Source organism: Pithys albifrons, chromosome 7 (assembly GCF_047495875.1).
Source record: "Pithys albifrons albifrons isolate INPA30051 chromosome 7, PitAlb_v1, whole genome shotgun sequence".
In the NCBI taxonomy this organism is placed as follows: Eukaryota; Metazoa; Chordata; class Aves; order Passeriformes; family Thamnophilidae; genus Pithys; species Pithys albifrons.
The window spans coordinates 59,440,581-59,456,974 of NC_092464.1; the positions used below are offsets into that span (position 1 = coordinate 59,440,581).

Below are 16,394 nucleotides of genomic sequence, written 5' to 3' on the forward strand. Positions count from 1 at the left end.
GAGGAGTCCCCTTAAAAAAGAAACAAGTCACAACTGTGATCAGAGAAATTCAGGTTCAAAGGGACTTCTCATCTTTCCTCAGTGTGCCCCATATTTAACCCCCCCAACTGAGACACAGAGGGATCAGTTCAGCTGCCCAAGTACAGCTGCCTAGAGCATTTCCATGGATTTAGCCCTGAGGTGTCCTCTCCATGGGATCTTATACAGAACAGAGACAATATGGGAGAGCTGTGCCCTTCTGGAGGGCACCCTGCAGTCCTGCAGGACACCAAGGGAAGCAGCTGAATGTCTTCAAGTTGCCTGGAGGGGACTTGAGCACTTTGCTCCCACAGATACTTCCTCACAGCAGGACCGAAACGGTTTGTGTCTCAACAGGAACTGAACCTACCACTCTCAATACCCCATATGGGCTCAGAAGTCCAATTGTGAGAACAAGAGCAGCACAGGCCACATCCTTCCCTGGGCTCTGGCTGCTGCAGGGCAATGCACACTTGAGCCCCCACGGTCCTGAGGGCAGAGGCTCTGCTTAGGCTGGGAAAGGAGCCCAGGGAGGAGTTGGCCAGGGGAAGGTGTCTGTGCCACAGGGCCAGCAGGGAGGTGCCCACATGCCCCTCCCCAGCATTTGTGGCAGCAGCTCCCTCTCCCTCCCTGCCTGTCTGTGCTGTGAGGAGCTGTTCCTGCCAGCAGCCACCTCCCTGTGCCCAGCTCAGCTCCCTCCAGTGCTCACACAGCCCATGCCCACCCCATTGCCCAGGGGCAGCTCTGCATGTGCAGGTGCTGCAGAGCAGACCCCAGACAAGCTGAGGTGGCTGGGAAGGGGAAGGTGTTGTGAGTGGATCTGCTTCCTGAGAAGTGCCCTTGGACATGGCAAGAGGTAGAACTGAAGCTGAGAGAAGCCCAGAGCCATTGTAGCTGAAGAACCCTGCCCTGCCCTGCTCATCCCTGCCCTGCCAGAAGGGGGTCACTCCTTCCACCCACACTTTCTCCCTGCAGGGCCATGGGGAGCTCCTTGACCAGGCTGAGCTGTCCCTGGCAGGCAGCAGAGCCCCTGCCCCAGCACACAGAGCCCTGGGCTGCAGGACCCTGCTCTGCAGGACAGCCCTGGCCATCCCTGGCTGCACCCCCACCCTCACACCCAACAGCCATCCCTGGGAGAAGGGAACCTTCTTGCCCTGTGCCTCTGATGCTCCACACCAGGAAATCCAGGAGAGCCATCCTGACAGATCCTGTCAGCAATGGCTTTTGGCAGCTTTAAGAGACATCTCCGGAACTCACCTGCACTGCTCTGCAGCCTGGCAAAGGACTGTGAAGATTTCTCTCCTGATGAGCTCTGACCTGTCCTCCCACCCCAGAATCCCTTCAACCTCTTTCGCACTTCCCTTGTCTACCTTTAATGCCTGAGGTTCTGCCTTGCTCTGCCTTATGGCCTCATCCTCTCTGCTAGAGGAACTGTGGGAGTCCTTCTGAAAGATCCTGGAAGCTGTGGGATGTGCCAGCTTTAGGAGATCCTTGCAGAAAGGGAAGGTTAGTTTTCCTATACCCAGAGAATTCTTCTTTCAAATTCTGTGCAGTTTTCTCCTGTAACGAGAGCTCAGTCCCCTCCCAGCCCAGGCTGCCTCTCATCTCTGTCCCTTCTCTGCTGTGCCCTCGGTGTGTGCAGGCAGTGCCCTGAGCCCTGCTGGGCTGTGCACAGGAGCTGCTCCTGGGCAGAGCTGTCTCTCTGCAGCGCTGCCCGCTTGCCAGGAGCTCCCTGTGTGCCAGGAGCCCGGCCCAGCTCAGCAGCACAGCAACAGCCCAGGGCATTTAATGGCCCTCTGGGGGGTTTGGTGCTCAGTCCCTGAACATCAGACCCTGAGGAAAGTTACAGGAACCTCTTGAGAAAGCAAAGTCAGATTCAAACTGTAAAGTTTCTTTTGTAGTTAATGGGTCCCTCTGAGGAAGATAACTGAGAAAGTGTCCCCAGATTCCAGTTAGAAAACAAAGAGACAATGATGACAAATATGGACTAGGAAAGAAAGGTCACTCTGATGCTGAGGAAAGTAAGAAACATTTCATTAACCCCAAGGTCACAGCCATGACACCCAGCCTCTGGGAAGGGAGATCCTGTCTCTCCCTCATTCCTCAGGGCTCTTTCTTTGGCACCGGGGTGTAGGATGTGGAAAACCAGGGCCAGGAGGATGGGGTGGCACCTCCCAGGCTGCTGAGCAGGGACAAGGAGGCAATGAGGCCCCAGGGCTGCAGGGCTCACTTGTCTCCTCATTCCATCAGGGGCACACACAGCAGCCATGGCCAAAGGCCTGCACAACTTGGCTCTCTTGGGGCCTTTCAGCTTCTGCACATCCCTGTCTCCTCTCCAGCCCAGGCTGTCCTACGGTGTCCATGCCCTGCCCCTTTCCCTGCAGGCTGTCGGCATCCCCCGGCTGCCCCACCTCGCTGGCCCCTTCCTGCACTGACATCTCTCCCTCCTCCCTGGCTCTGCCTTGGCACACAAAGCCTTGGACTGATCCAGACTCCTTCAGGGGGATGTGTTGCACCACAGCACTGCCCTTGGGCAGAAATTCCTTTCTCCTTGTGTGTAGTCTCGACATCCTGAGTTTCTCTTCAAGGACTCTCAGGCTTCTCCTGTTCTTTCCTCAGTCTCCACACCACTGGGCCCAGGGCTTGGAGGCTTCCAAACCCCTTCATATGATATCTCTGGTATTTAGCCATGAAAATGTTTTGCTCTTAGTGCAGGAGAGACACAGTGACACTTTTTGCCAAAGGTTGTATTGGCAGAACAAGGCACAGGATCTGGAACTGAATGAGGGGAGATTTCCATTGGATGTCAGGAAGAAATATTTTGTGCTGAGGGTGGCAGGAACCTGGGCCAGGTTACAGAGTAAGTGGAAAAACTATTCCTGGAGCTACCCAAGGTTTGGAATTTTGTACAACCTAAACTTGTGGAAGGTGTCCCTGAGTAATTGAAGTGCACTTTGACTAGTGGCTATTTTAGGTCTCTTCCAATCCAAACAGTTTATTATTCTTTTTTCCTATATCCCCAACACCTTCTCCACGGGGTTGCAAATACCGACATGCACCATGTTGGCATTTTAATGTGACCTAATCCCCAACACTTTATGAAAATAGAAAAACAGTCCTTTTAAGGGCATGAATTTCAATGACTTTGGAGGAACCTTTCAAAACTCAAAAGTTATAAAGGAACTAATAGAGATTTCCAACATCTCTGCATGAAAGGCTCCCCAAGTGATCAGTGACAGCCCCCCAGGATGGCCTTGCAGCTGAGGTTGGGGGTTTTCTCACTCAGGTTCTGAGACTCAGGATGGGCAGCCAGAAAGTGCATTTAGGGACAGTGCAAGACTTGCCATAGGATGTCCAGGAAATGACCAAAGTGATTTGTGGAGGAAGAGGTATGAGAAAACAGAGAGAAAAGGGTATGAAGGAGCTGGGCATGTGCAAAGAGGTGACTGGTCAGTGCCTTTTTCTGGCTGTGCCCTGTAACTGATCCCATAGTCTGTTCCATTTTCCTAATCCCTCCACTGCCAAGAACTTTCTGGGAGAAGGGATCTCTGTGCTCTGGGTTTGAAGGGAGGTCCAAGTGCCAACCACTGGAGTGGGAGCCCCAAAATCATCAGATCTTGTGTTCCTTGGGGGCCCAGACACTGGTGAGACTGGTGTGTGTGCACAGAACACTGGTGGGTGTGTGGGTGGGTGAGTGGGTGTAACCACCAGTGAACATCAAACCAGAGCAAACAGGGATTGGCAGAGGCCTGGGAGCTGCTGTCTGAGATCATCTCCTGGAGGGATCCACATTGTCTGGGTGTCTCTGCAGCTCTACATCTTCTCCTGACATGGCAGAGCACACAAACAGCCCATCCTTGTGTCCCTTTCTCCACTCACTGTGCTTTGGTTTGGCCCAAAACCCGCCTGAGGTCCCTTCCAGGATGAGTCCCTGTGCATTTCCCTCCCCCATGGACCTTCCCTTCCTGATGCAGCATCTGTGGGGCAGCAGAGCTGGGTCAGTGCAGGGCCAGGGCTGGCTGTGACAGGGGTCATGAAGCCACTGCCAGGAGGTGACAGCAAGGACAGTTTGCAAAGAAAGTGTTAGATATGGGGACTGTTTTTGAGGGAGGGAAGGTTTGGCTGGAGCTGGCATGTGAAGAGGATGAAAGACAAGGGGTGTTGAGGGAAACAGGGAATGTTCAGCCTGGAGATGAGGATAAGATTTTTCCCCAGTTGCAGGGCCAGTGTAGAGCAGGGTGGCCACAAGCCCAGGCTGCCTTCCTGCCTGCCAGGGTTGGTGGGGCTGTGTGACAGAGCTGCCCCCAGAATCAGAACCTGGGGGGCTCTCCCTCCTGCCCCACTCCTTCACCTACCCCAGATGGAATTTCTGTTGTGTGGGTTCCGTGATGTGCTGGATGACCTCACAATGCTCTGTTGCCAACCAGCGCCTAGGGAGACTGCACACACCAATGTGATGTTCAAGCAAATCCCAAGTTTATTCAAAAACACAGGTATATATGACCTCATGTGACCCCACCCCAGGTGCGGTGGTCTGACTCCAATTGGTTGAGGCTGGAAACATGTCCTTTTAAGGTGAAAACGAAACTTGTGAGGTGGTCCTTCAGACCCACCTGAGTCAGAGGCTGCAACATCCCCCCCTTTTGTTTCAAAGAACAAAGCTAAAATGCAAACAACATAATACACATCATGCATATTGCAACTTGAACAGAAAGGCTGAAAATTTTGAAAATTGAGAAATAACATTTTGAAAGTCTTAAATTTTGCTAATTCAAGACTTAACAGGGTATTTGCAGGTTACACATCCCTACCGCCCCCTCTCTTTTCAAAATAGACTTTTGGAAGGAGGTACAGTAACCTTTGTAAACTAACACAAACCAATACATGACTAAGACATGTATGTTTGGAATTTGAAACTTACAACTAGTGCAAAACAAGAAACTTTTCTTTCATGCGTGAAATTGTGGTCTTTTTGTGCAGTCGTCACCGCACAGACCACTGTAAACAAACTACAAATTTTATTAAATTTTGTGCAAAGTGTCCAAGAGTGCAGAGTGACTTCCCTTAGCAAAGAAGCAAGTTCAGTCCAGCTGAACTAAATCTCCTTATGTTCAAGGTCCATTCTCAGATCTTCTGTGTGGCCATCACAGAGGTTTGAGAATGAAGCTTTGATTTTTAGTCCTTATACACCCTTGGTAAAGCAGTAAACAAGTGTGAATTCACAGAGGAAATTCACAAAGGCTAAACATAACTACTTACATTCTGCAGAAAATGTTCAGCAGCTGAGGGGACAGGTGTCCTTATCCCTACAGCCTGCTGGGCAACTTGGCAGTGCAATAAGCTCAAAACTGCACTTTAACTGAAAGTTAACAGAATTTCAAAATATAGGTAGCTTGTCAGGATTATTTTTCACTGCTTGTGCTTTTTTGGAGTGTTTGCTTAATTCTGTGGAACATATTCCTTTAAACTCATCACATTGGTAACCATGAATCATCAACAAGAATCTTAGGGCTTCTCTGTTTTTAATACTGCTTGTTCTATCCTATCAGCATCTGTTGAGAAATCATTAAGCATTTTTGGCAATGATGTTTAGTTGCTCCTGCACCCAGTAGTTAAGCATTTGCACTAAACCTAATGCTCTGTCTACGCCAACTGGGGAAAAAACTGCTGCTAGCAAATTTTCTGTATCACTCCAATGTTCTGTGGTGTTTTCCTCAGCTTGAGGACTAGACCACTTAACATGCTCTTGTATTGATTGTGTAAATTTGGTCAGCTGGCCTAAGTAACAAAGTCCACTTTTAACCTGGGCAGGTATTCCAGGCCATGCTCTATTACCACAAATTAAGAAATATCCAGGAGGCAACGCTCTTCTCTGGTTACCTTTTGTGTGAACCAATCTTGTTTTTGGGTAACTTGTATTTTGTGAACCAATAACATTCCAACAGCAACTGCTATTGGTGTAACTCTTATTATGAGGAGTGACACCTGTGCTTCCCACAGGAAAATATTGCTGTGACCAGTGTTTGTTTGACCATTCTGATACACTGGAATGCACAGGGTGAAATTCAACACATGACTCATTTCCAGGGAGAGCTCCTACTAACCTTAGCTCTTGCGGATCTCTCTCTAAGGGAGTATTCAATTGCCATATGATGTCTGCTATGGTTTCTCCAGTACCACTGCAGGACACTTTTGCTTCCTCAATACCAAAAGGAATGAAATCTTTGATGTTATGATAAGGTATTCCTATAAGGCACACTTTGTTTGGTTCTCCTGCTTTAACCATGTTATCTGAGCAGAAATTTTTTAGATTTGCCTGTTGAGAAAGCATTATCCATACATTCTGATTAGTAACAGCAACAAGACAAGTTACAAATGCAAGAGATACACTTAGATACTCTCTGGATTTAACTACCCTTTGAATTATGGTGGCTAGATGCTTTTCATCTGGCTTCACCATAGCTGTGAAGGCTTCTGAAATGGTTTTTTGAGTTACCAGAGGCTTCCCTGTTCTAGGAAGGTTAGAACAGCTAAAGCAGCATTTTTGGATCTTTCAAATCCCTTTTTTACTACATCATGATTCCCAGCTCCCCCCAGCATGTCCCAAACAGAGGCTTCTTTGTGTGTTGCTCTCCATTCTGGGATACAGCTGGTGGGTGTGGCTGTCGGTGATGGAGGCTGCAGGTACCAGGTTGCCAGCGCAGAGGGTTCCAGTGCCGGTGCTGGCAGCTGCGGGCAGCGCGCGGCTATCGGGGAGAGGGTCCCTGCTGGTGCTGCAGAGCTTGTGTCCTGCGCGACAGGAGCTGACGCGCTGTGAATGGCGCACAGTAAAGGAAACGCTCGGGGGGAACTCCGGTGGCTCCGCTCCACTGGGGAGGAGTCTCTCCCCTCTCCATGACGCGGTCGATCCACGCAGGAGGTGGTGAGGGTGGCGCAGGAACTGATCCGCCCCCGGCCCCTGTGGGATGCGGGGGACCCGTGCCTGGCGCATGCACTGTGATTGGCAGGCAGTAGGGAGGGGGGTTGGGCGGTCCTGGCGCCTCGTGGTAAGGGCGCGCCGTTCCTTTGTTTGATTTCGCGGGCTTTGCCATCACGTGGTCTCTTTGTTTTCCTGGCCACGCGGTTATGGCGGGCGGCTGTAGCCCTGTTGGAATGTCTGCCTCAACAGTCTCCTGCCGCAACGGAGCGACTCCGGTGTACCCGCGGGGCGGCGGGGAGCGCGGCGGCGGGGCGACCCCAGCCCCGAGGTACCCGCAGGCCATTGGCGGCAGCGGTGGCGCCGAAGCTGGATGGACAGGGGGAGAGAAACTCCACGGGGTTTGTCCCCCCCTCCACATGTCTCTCTCGGCTGAGGGCATTCCCCATCGCGCCTTCTCGGAGTTAGGATTTAAATAAAACTCACTCACGGTTTGGTTTTCTGCGGCGTGTCTCGTGGGGTTCCAAGGTTGCTGCTGAGGTCCGGCTGCTTCTACAGCGGCAGCCGGTGGTCTCATTTGCTGTGCACAGGCTGTTTCTTGGTAGTTGTAAGGCGGTGCAAAGACGACTTCTTGGCTTTTCGCGGTGACGAACGGCGTGGAAAAGCTTTGATTCCATGGTTGCTGTGGTCTTGCCGGGTTTTCTGGAGCGGGAGCGGGTGGTGCCGCGTGTGGGTACCGCGGCGGGGGTCCCGCAGGCGGCACGGGCGATGCCGAAGGGTACCGCGGCGGCGTTTCTGCGAGCGGCGGTGCCCACGGCGGTGCAGAAGGATGTTCAGGGGAAAAACTGCTATGTAGAAGCTGGCTTTTTTCCCTTCTCTCTGGTAGCTCGAGGTTTTTACGGGCTCGTTCTACCTCTAACAGCATTTTCCTGACAGCTGCATATGACGGAATGAGCTGTAAAAATTCGTCGGGTGCAGTTTGCACTAAATTCCACAAGTCTGCCCCAATTTTATCACACACTTCTATGGAAAGTGTGGAATTGGCATCTGTTAGGTGCCTTCGAGTGAAACACCAATCCAAAATTCCTGTAATGCTTGTCTTTCAATGTTTGTTTTTGTAACATGAGCTAGTTTTTCAAATTTATCAAGCAATAAGTTCATTTTAGTCGAGTTGGAATTTCCCATGTTTCTTTAACTCACCGGTTCGAAGGTCATGGTTCCTTCAGTCCACGTTCTTTCAGCAGCTCTCAAGGCCACTACACAAAACTCCCAAGTTTACGGGATACAGAAGCTCTCGGGGGCTTCTCCACAAAGCACCAAAAAAAACTGGGGCATAGCAGCTCTCGGGGGCCACTTCTTAAGGCTCTAGGCAGGTCTGCAGGTGGCTTCATGTTCTGAGACACGTTGGGGTCCACCAATTGTTGCAAACCAGGGCCTAGGGAGACTGCACACACCAATGTGATGTACAAGCAAATCCAAAGTTTATTCAAAAACACAGGTATATATGACCTCAAGTGACCCCACCCCAGGTGCGGTGGTCTGACTCCAATTGGTTGAGGCTGGAAACATGTCCTTTTAAGGTGAAAACGAAACCTGTCAGGTGGTCCTTCAGACCCACCTGAATCAGGGCTGCAACAGTTGTGGACAGTCCCCATTTCAACCAGTAAAACTTTTGGTGCTGATGTCTGAATTTCCTAGTCCCTTTTATCAATGGAAGTATTTACTCTTCCCTTTAACTTCTTTATCTCCTTTAATCTTCATGTCCCCTCTGCCCTGCTTGGACACCTGTGACTGAGAGCATTTGTTTCTCTGTTGGGTGCTCACTGAAGCTGTGCAGGCAGCTCAGAGGGGTGACCCATGGAGGTGTGTGTGCCTCTGGCTGCATCCCACTGCCCAGCTGTGCTCTGTGCTCTGGGAAAGGGCAGGAATGCTGCCTGCTGGAGGGCAAAGCTGCTCCTGCCTGCAGAGCCCTTTCTGCCTGCACAGGGGAAATGCTGCCCAGCCAGGCTGGTTTGCTGCTGGGAAGGGAAAGGGACAGGCCAGAAGACAGGACAGGGACATACAGAAGACATGCTGAAGTGCAAAGCAAACATGGACTTCTGACCTTGACATCCCTTCATGGAGGCACAACCAATTTCTTGCAGGTGAGATGAGAGGCCAGAGCTGGGAATGGGGCTTGCAGGAATTGGTCTGTGACAATTGCTGTGGGGCACCTTTCAAGGCTCTGCAGGGAACAAAGACATAGCCCAGACCCTGCTCTGCTGGTCCTTCAAGTCTGTCCTAGGAGTTCTGGCTGTGCAAGGAAACTGCTACAAGCCCACATCCTGCACACTCACACTCTGCAATGGGGCACTGGGATTTGCTTTGCCAGGGAACTTCCTTGGGCACATTCCTGACAGTGACTTTGGAAGAGGAGCAAAGCCTTCCTGCCCTGCCCTCAGGAGATGCCCTTCCCTGATGGAGCTGCTGTTGTGGAGCCCAGCTGTGTCCCAGCAGTGTCCATGACCTGTCCCTGCCTGTGATCCCAGGATGGACATGCAGCAGGATGTCACCAAGCTGGCAGAGCACTTGGGCCTGGCACCAACATAAGGGCTCAGAAGGAGAGTGTGGAGCTGGAAAGAGAAGATGTGGAAGGAGCAAGTGCCCTTGTCCCTGGTTTTCCTGCTATGCTGGGAGTCTCTTCCCTCCCCCTGTGCACGCAGACACTGACCCTGCAGCACAGAGAAGGGTTTAGGAAGCATCTTGGACACCACAAGTCAGTGCAGGGAAGTTTATTTCATTAAAAATCACAGGACTCATGACTTTTGAACAATAACTGAAAATCCGGAGACTTGTAGATATTGTGGTAACATTAATCATTACTTAGACATGACATTCTTTTATGGAAACATGTCTAATAAGAAAAGAAAAAAGAAAAACTACCAGAAATAAAACAAACACAAAAGAGGACACATGACTAAAAGCAGACAGGGTTACATTCTGAATGCTCTAAGCAGAAAAGTGGTACTTCATTAATTCTGAAAGAAACCAGTCATCAATTTCCTGAGACAATGCTTGAGCTCCTGGTTCCTCAGGCTGTAGATGAGGGGGTTCAGTGATGGAGGCACCACCGAGTACAGAACTGACACCACCAGATCCAGGGATGGGGAGGAGATGGAGAGAGGCTTCAGGTAGGCAAAAAATGATGTGCTGAGAAACAGGGAGACCACGGCCAGGTGAGGGAGGCACGTGGAAAAGGCTTTGTGCCGTCCCTGCTCAGAGGGGATCCTCAGCACAGCCCTGAAGATCTGCACATAGGAGAAAACTATGAAAATGAAACAGCAAAAAGCTAAAGAAAAACTAACCAAAAGAAGTCCAATTTCCTTGAGGTAGGAGTGTGAGCAGGAGAGCTTGAGGATCTGGGGCACTTCACAGAAGAACTGGCCCACAGCATTGCCCTGGCACAGGGGCAGGGAAAATGTATTGGCTGTGTGCAGCAGAGCATTGAGAAAGCCACTGGCCCAGGCAACTGCTGCCATGTGGGCACAAGCTCTGCTGCCCAGGAGGGTCCCGTAGTGCAGGGGTTTGCAGATGGCAACGTAGCGGTCGTAGCACATGATCGTGAGGAGATAAAACTCTGTTCCAATAAAAAAGAATAGAAAGAAGACCTGTGCAGCACATCCCATGTAGGAGATGGTTGTGGTGTCCCAGAGGGAGTTGTGCATGGCTTTGGGGACAATGGTGCAGATGCAGCCCAGGTCTGTGAGGGACAGGTTGAGCAGGAAGAAGTGCATGGGGGTGTGCAGGTGGTGGTCACAGGCTACGGCGCTGATGATGAGGCCGTTGCCCAGGAGGGCAGCCAGGGAGATGCCCAGGAAGAGCCACAAGTGCAGGAGCTGCAGCTGCCGCGTGTCTGCCAATGGCAGGAGGAGGAACTGGCTGATGGAGCTGCTGTTGGGCATTTGCTGCTTCTGGAGGTGGGGCACTGTCCAAAGAGGAAATAACAGTGATAAATCAGATGAGATATTTCTCAAAGAGTTACAGCCATTTCCCAATACCCCTTTCCCTTCTGCTCACACTCCCCACTTTTCCTTTTTCAGGAAACATTGCTTCATTTCCATGGCTGGAGCCCAGCTTGGTGCTCACTACATTTCCCATGAGGAGCAGCCCCTCTGCCCACTGGCTGTGAGGGTCAGCCCTGCTCTGCTCCAGGGGGGTCATGGCCATGGTGGCGGCAGGGCCCATCCTGGTGTTCAGCTGTGTCAGATGAAACTGCTCCTAAAGCAAAAGTTCTCATGGGCACCTGCACTCCCAGTTTTGAGAAGATTTCAGGATTCCAGAAGGCAGTTTCAGAGGTTTGGGTGTTTTGTTTCTGACTCCCCTCATCTTCCCTGTAGAGTGTTCCTGGATATCAGAACCCCTCAGCATTTGTGCTGCCCTGAGGAAGAGCAGAGCAGGGCTTCCCAAACAGGACGGTGTCTGTGGATTAGTGCAGAGTGAGGGGAGCTGCTCTGTCCCCGTGCCTTCTTCCAGCTGACCTGGACTTGGGCCTTCCTCAGACAGAGAGTGATCACACTCCCATTTTTTGTCTGAAAAGCCACCAGACACTGTTGAGAGCAGAGAGATCCATCACAGACCACTCAATGTCTCAGCCTGGCTCAAGGTCTCAAGGACACACATGGCTCATCTCACCAACTCAACAGCATTTCCTGGGATGGGCACAGCATCTCTGCCCCTCTGCACTGGGGATTTCAGATAACACAATTGTGCTATGAAGATGATTTGCATTCTTGAGGGCAGCTCCCAGCTTGGAAGGACATCTCAGAGAAGAGCCAAGTGTCCTGACAATGGGGTTTGATTCTGGGAAACACACCTCATTCTCCAGGCACACAGAATTCACTACTGACAGCCCCACAGGTCAGAGGAAAATTGGAATGTCTCATTCCCAGGGACCCACCTGCCTGAGGGGGATCACAGGATCAGTGATTGACTCTGTAGCTTGAACTCCCATCCCCAGTGAACCTGACTGAGAGAAGGAGGAAACAACCCCAGTAACATGAGCAAGTTGACGAAAAAGGAAATGCACACTGAGGGTCTGTCTGGGAGAATCCAGGGCAGAACCAGGTGGGCACTCAGGACATTGTCACCCTGATCCAGATGTGCCACCTCCCAGACACCAACAATGGCAGGTAGTTGCTCTCAGCTCCTGTGCAGCTCCTCAGTGTTCCCTCTGCTACTCAAACAATCAGGCATGTGGCTTGAGAGCTTGATAGAAATCCCTCCTTTCACCTTGTCCTTGAAGTATCCCCTGGAAAATATCCTGCAGTGCTCTGGTTCTGTAAGCAGTCCTCACCTATGAAACTCTCACTTGATAGCTGAACAAACCTGCTCTGCCCTGCCCTGCCCTGCCAGGGTTTGCTCTTTCCATCCCCAGCCTCTCTCCCAGCACTGAGGGAGCTCCCCAGGCCAGCTGAGAGCTGCCCCTGGCAGGTGGCAGAGCTCCTGCCCTGGCACAGCACCCTGGGGTGCAGGACCCTGCTCTGCAGGACAGTTTGGGACAGCCTGGGTGGCACAGCCTGGATTCAAACCCTACAGCCATCCCTGGGAGAAGGGAACCCTGCTGGGTTGTCCCTGGGATGGTGCAGCAGAGAGTCCCTGCTTTGCAGCACATCCTCACCTTCAGCACCAGAGACACTGTGATATCCCACATTAGAGACCCCCCAGGCTGTGGGATGTGCCAGCGTTGGGAGATCTTCCTACTAACTGCACATACATTTCCCTTCATGCAGACTTACCGTGTGAGAGCCTGGAAAGATTCCTCTTCTGTAGATCTTCCTCTCAGATTTCCTCACTCCCCAGACTGTGTAACCTCTCTCTGCCCTGCTTTTCTGCCCTCGGTGTGTGCAGGCAGTGCCCTGAGCCCTGCTGGGCTGTGCACAGGAGCTGCTCCTGGGCAGAGCTGTCTCTCTGCAGCGCTGCCCGCTTGCCAGGAGCTCCCTGTGTGCCAGGAGCCCGGCCCAGCTCAGCAGCACAGCAACAGCCCAGGGCATTTAATGGCCCTCTGGGGGGGTTGGTGCAGAGTCCCTGAACATCAGACCCTGAGGAAAGGTGCAGGAACCTCTTGAGAAAGCAAAGTCAGAATCAAACTTTAAAGTTTCTTGTGTTGTTAATGGGTCCCTCTGAGGGACATAACTGAGAAAGTGTCCCCAGATTCCAATTAGAAAACAAAGAATGATGACAAATATGGACGAAGAAAGAAAGGTCACTCTGATGCTGAGGAAAGTAGGAAGCATTTCATTAACCCAAAGGTCACAGCCATGACCCCCAGCCCTGGGAAGAGAGATCCTCTCCCTCCCTCATTCCTCCAGGCCCTTCCTGGGGCACTGGGATGTGGGATGTGCAATGCGAAGGACAGGAGGATGGGGTGGCACCTCCCAGGCTGCTGAGCAGGGACAAGGAGGCAATGAGGCCCCAGGGCTGCAAGGCTCACTTGTCTCCTCATGCCATCAGGGGCACACACAGCAGCCATGGCCAAAGGCCTGCACAAGTTGGCTCTCTTGGGGCCTTTCAGCTTCTGCACATCCCTGTCTCCTCTCCAGCCCAGGCTGTCCTACGGTGTCCATGCCCTGCCCCTTTCCCTGCAGGCTGTTGGCATCCCCCGGCTGCCTCACCTCGCTGGCCCCTTCCTGCACTGACATCTCTCCCTCCTCCCTGGCTCTGCCTTGGCACACAAAGCCTTGGACTGATCCAGACTCCTTCAGGGGGTTGTGTTGCACCAGAGCACTGCCCTTGGGCAGAAATTCCTTTCTCCTTGTGTGCAGTCTGGACCTCCCCAGTTTCCCTTCAAGGCCTCTCAGGCTTCTCCTGTTCTTTCCTCAGTCTCCACACCACTGGGCCCAGGGCTTGGAGGCTTCCAAACCCCTTCACACGATATCTCTGGTATTTAGCCATGAAAATGTTGTGCTCTTAGTGCAGGAGAGACACAGTGACACTTTTTGCCAAAGGTTGTATTGGCAGAACAAGGCACAGGAACTGGAACTGAATGAGGGGAGATTTCCATTGGATGTCAGGAAGAAATATTTTGTGCTGAGGGTGGCAGGAACCTGGGCCAGGTTACAGAGTAAGTGGAAACCCCATTCCTGGAGCTGCCCAAGGTTTGGAATTTTGTACAACCTAAACTTGTGGAAGGTGTCCCTGAGTAACTGAAGTGCACTTTGACTAGTGGCTCTTTTAGGTCTCTTCCAACCCAAACAGTTTATTATTCTTTTTTCCTATATCCCCAACTCCTTCTCCACAGGGTTGCATATACTGACATGCACCATGTTGGCATTTTAATGTGACCTAATCCCCAATACTTTATGAAAATGGAAAAACAGTCCTTTTAGGGACATGAATTTCAATGACGTTGGAGGAACCTTTCAAAACTCAACAGTTACAAAGGAACTAATAGAGATTTCCAACATCTCTGCATGAAAGGCTCCCCACGTGATCAGTGACAGCCCCCAGGATGGCCTTGCAGCTGAGGTTGGGGGTTTTCTCACTCAGGTCCTGAGACTCAGGATGGGCAGCCAGAAAGTGCATTTAGGGATTGTGCAAGACTTGCCATGGGATGTCCAGGAAATGACCAAAGTGATTTGTGGAGGAACAGGCATGAGAAAACAGAGAAAAAAATGGATGAAAGAAGCTGAACATGTTTAAAGAGGTGACTGGTCAGTGTCTTTCCCTGGCCATGCCCTGCAACTGACTCCACAGTCTGTCCCATTTTCCTAATCCCTCCACTGCCAGGAACTTTCTGGGACAAGAGATCTCTGTGCTCTGGGTATGGAGGGAGATCCAAGTGCCTGCCACTGGAGTGGAAGCCACAAATCATCAGATCTTGTGTTCTTTGGGGGCCCAGACACTGGTGAGACTGGTGTGTGTGCACAGAACACTGGTGGGGGTGTGGGTGGGTGTAACCACCAGTGACCATCAAATCAGAGTAACCAGCGAGTGGCAGAGGTCTTGGAGCCCCTGTCTGACATCATCTCCTGGAGGGATCCACATTGTCTGGGTGACTCTGGAGCTCTACATCTTCTCCTGACATGGCAGAGCACACAAACAGCCCATCCTTGTGTCCCTTTCCCCACTCACTGTGCTTTGGTTTGGCCCAGAAACCTCCTGAGGTCCCTTCCAGGATGATTCCCTGTGCATTTCCGTCCCCCATGGGCCTTCCCTTCCTAATTCAGCATCTGTAGGGCAGCAGAGCTGGGTCAGTGCAGGGACAGGGCTGGCTGTGACAGGGGCCATGAAGCCACTGCCAGGAGGTGACAGCAAGCACACCTGACAGAGAATAAAATTAAATATGGGGACTTTGTTTTTGAGGAAAGGAAGGCTTGGCTGGAGCTGGCACGTGAAGAGGATGAAAGACAAGGGGTGTTGAGGGAAAAAGGGAATGTTCAGCCTGGAGGTGAGGATAAGATTTTCTCCCAGTAGCAGGGCCAGTGCAGAGCAGGGTGGCCACAAGCCCAGGCTGCCTTCCTGCCTGCCAGGGTTGGTGGGGCTGTGTGACAGAGCTGCCCCCAGAATCAGAACCTGGGGGGGCTCTCCAACCTGCCCCACTCCTTCAGCTCCCCCAGATGGAATTTCTGTTTTGTGGGTTCCCTGATGTGCTGGATGACCTCACAATGCTCCCTGGCCAGAATGTCTCCTGAGGGCCACCCAGGCTGCTGCAGTGGAAGTGACCTCACAACCATCACATTCCAGCCATATCCCCATGCCTGGCCTCCCCTTCCCTCTGCCCCTGTCTGGTCTCTACTCAGATTGTAGGAAATGATTTAACTTTTCTAATATCATAATGGTTTTTTTTAGCCTTTTAATGAACTGCTTGAACTAAAGACAAGTTGTGTGTTGGGCCTTAAATCTCTTTCAGCCAGCACTCAGCAGAATTTAACCTACCACTGTGAGAACACAGCTTGGGAAAAGTACTAATTCTCTAAGTTTTGTTAAGTGAACCTTGATATGCTTTGATGAACAAAGCCTGGGATAGAAAGATGGACTGTTGATGTTGGACATCTGGAATGCAGAATTTATGGACCACAAGGACATTTGCAGAAACCAGTAGATGAAGAAGATGGCTAACAAGGACTTAGTAGATGTGATGGAAAGTCCCAACCAGGAGAAAAAGACTAAAAATATGGACTAATTAGCATAGAGAGGGAGAAGTCCATAACCAATAGAAGATAAAAATTAATTCAATAATAATTCAAAATTAGTTCAATAAAATTATGTCATTTAGAACCAATGAACAGTGAGATATTTGTTTGCTAAAAATTTCTAAATAGATGAAAAATGATGCATTGGTGTCTGTATAAAAGGCAGGATTTCTGTTGCCCAAATACACACCCGGCACTGGGAATAAAGTGATGCCTTCCTTTCTAACACCAAACATGCAGTGTTAGGGGGTTTTATTACCCCAATCATTTCAGAGGGGTTTGGCAACAGC

The 16,394-nt window shown here is 51.2% G+C and overlaps 1 protein-coding gene across 1 annotated transcript in view; it reads left to right on the top strand.

The window, feature by feature from the left end:
- Positions 1–16,394, top strand: part of LOC139673816 (zinc finger protein 850-like) — a 554,262-nt gene that overhangs the window by 124,744 nt on the left and 413,124 nt on the right. The gene's annotated exons all lie outside the window — the stretch shown is intronic.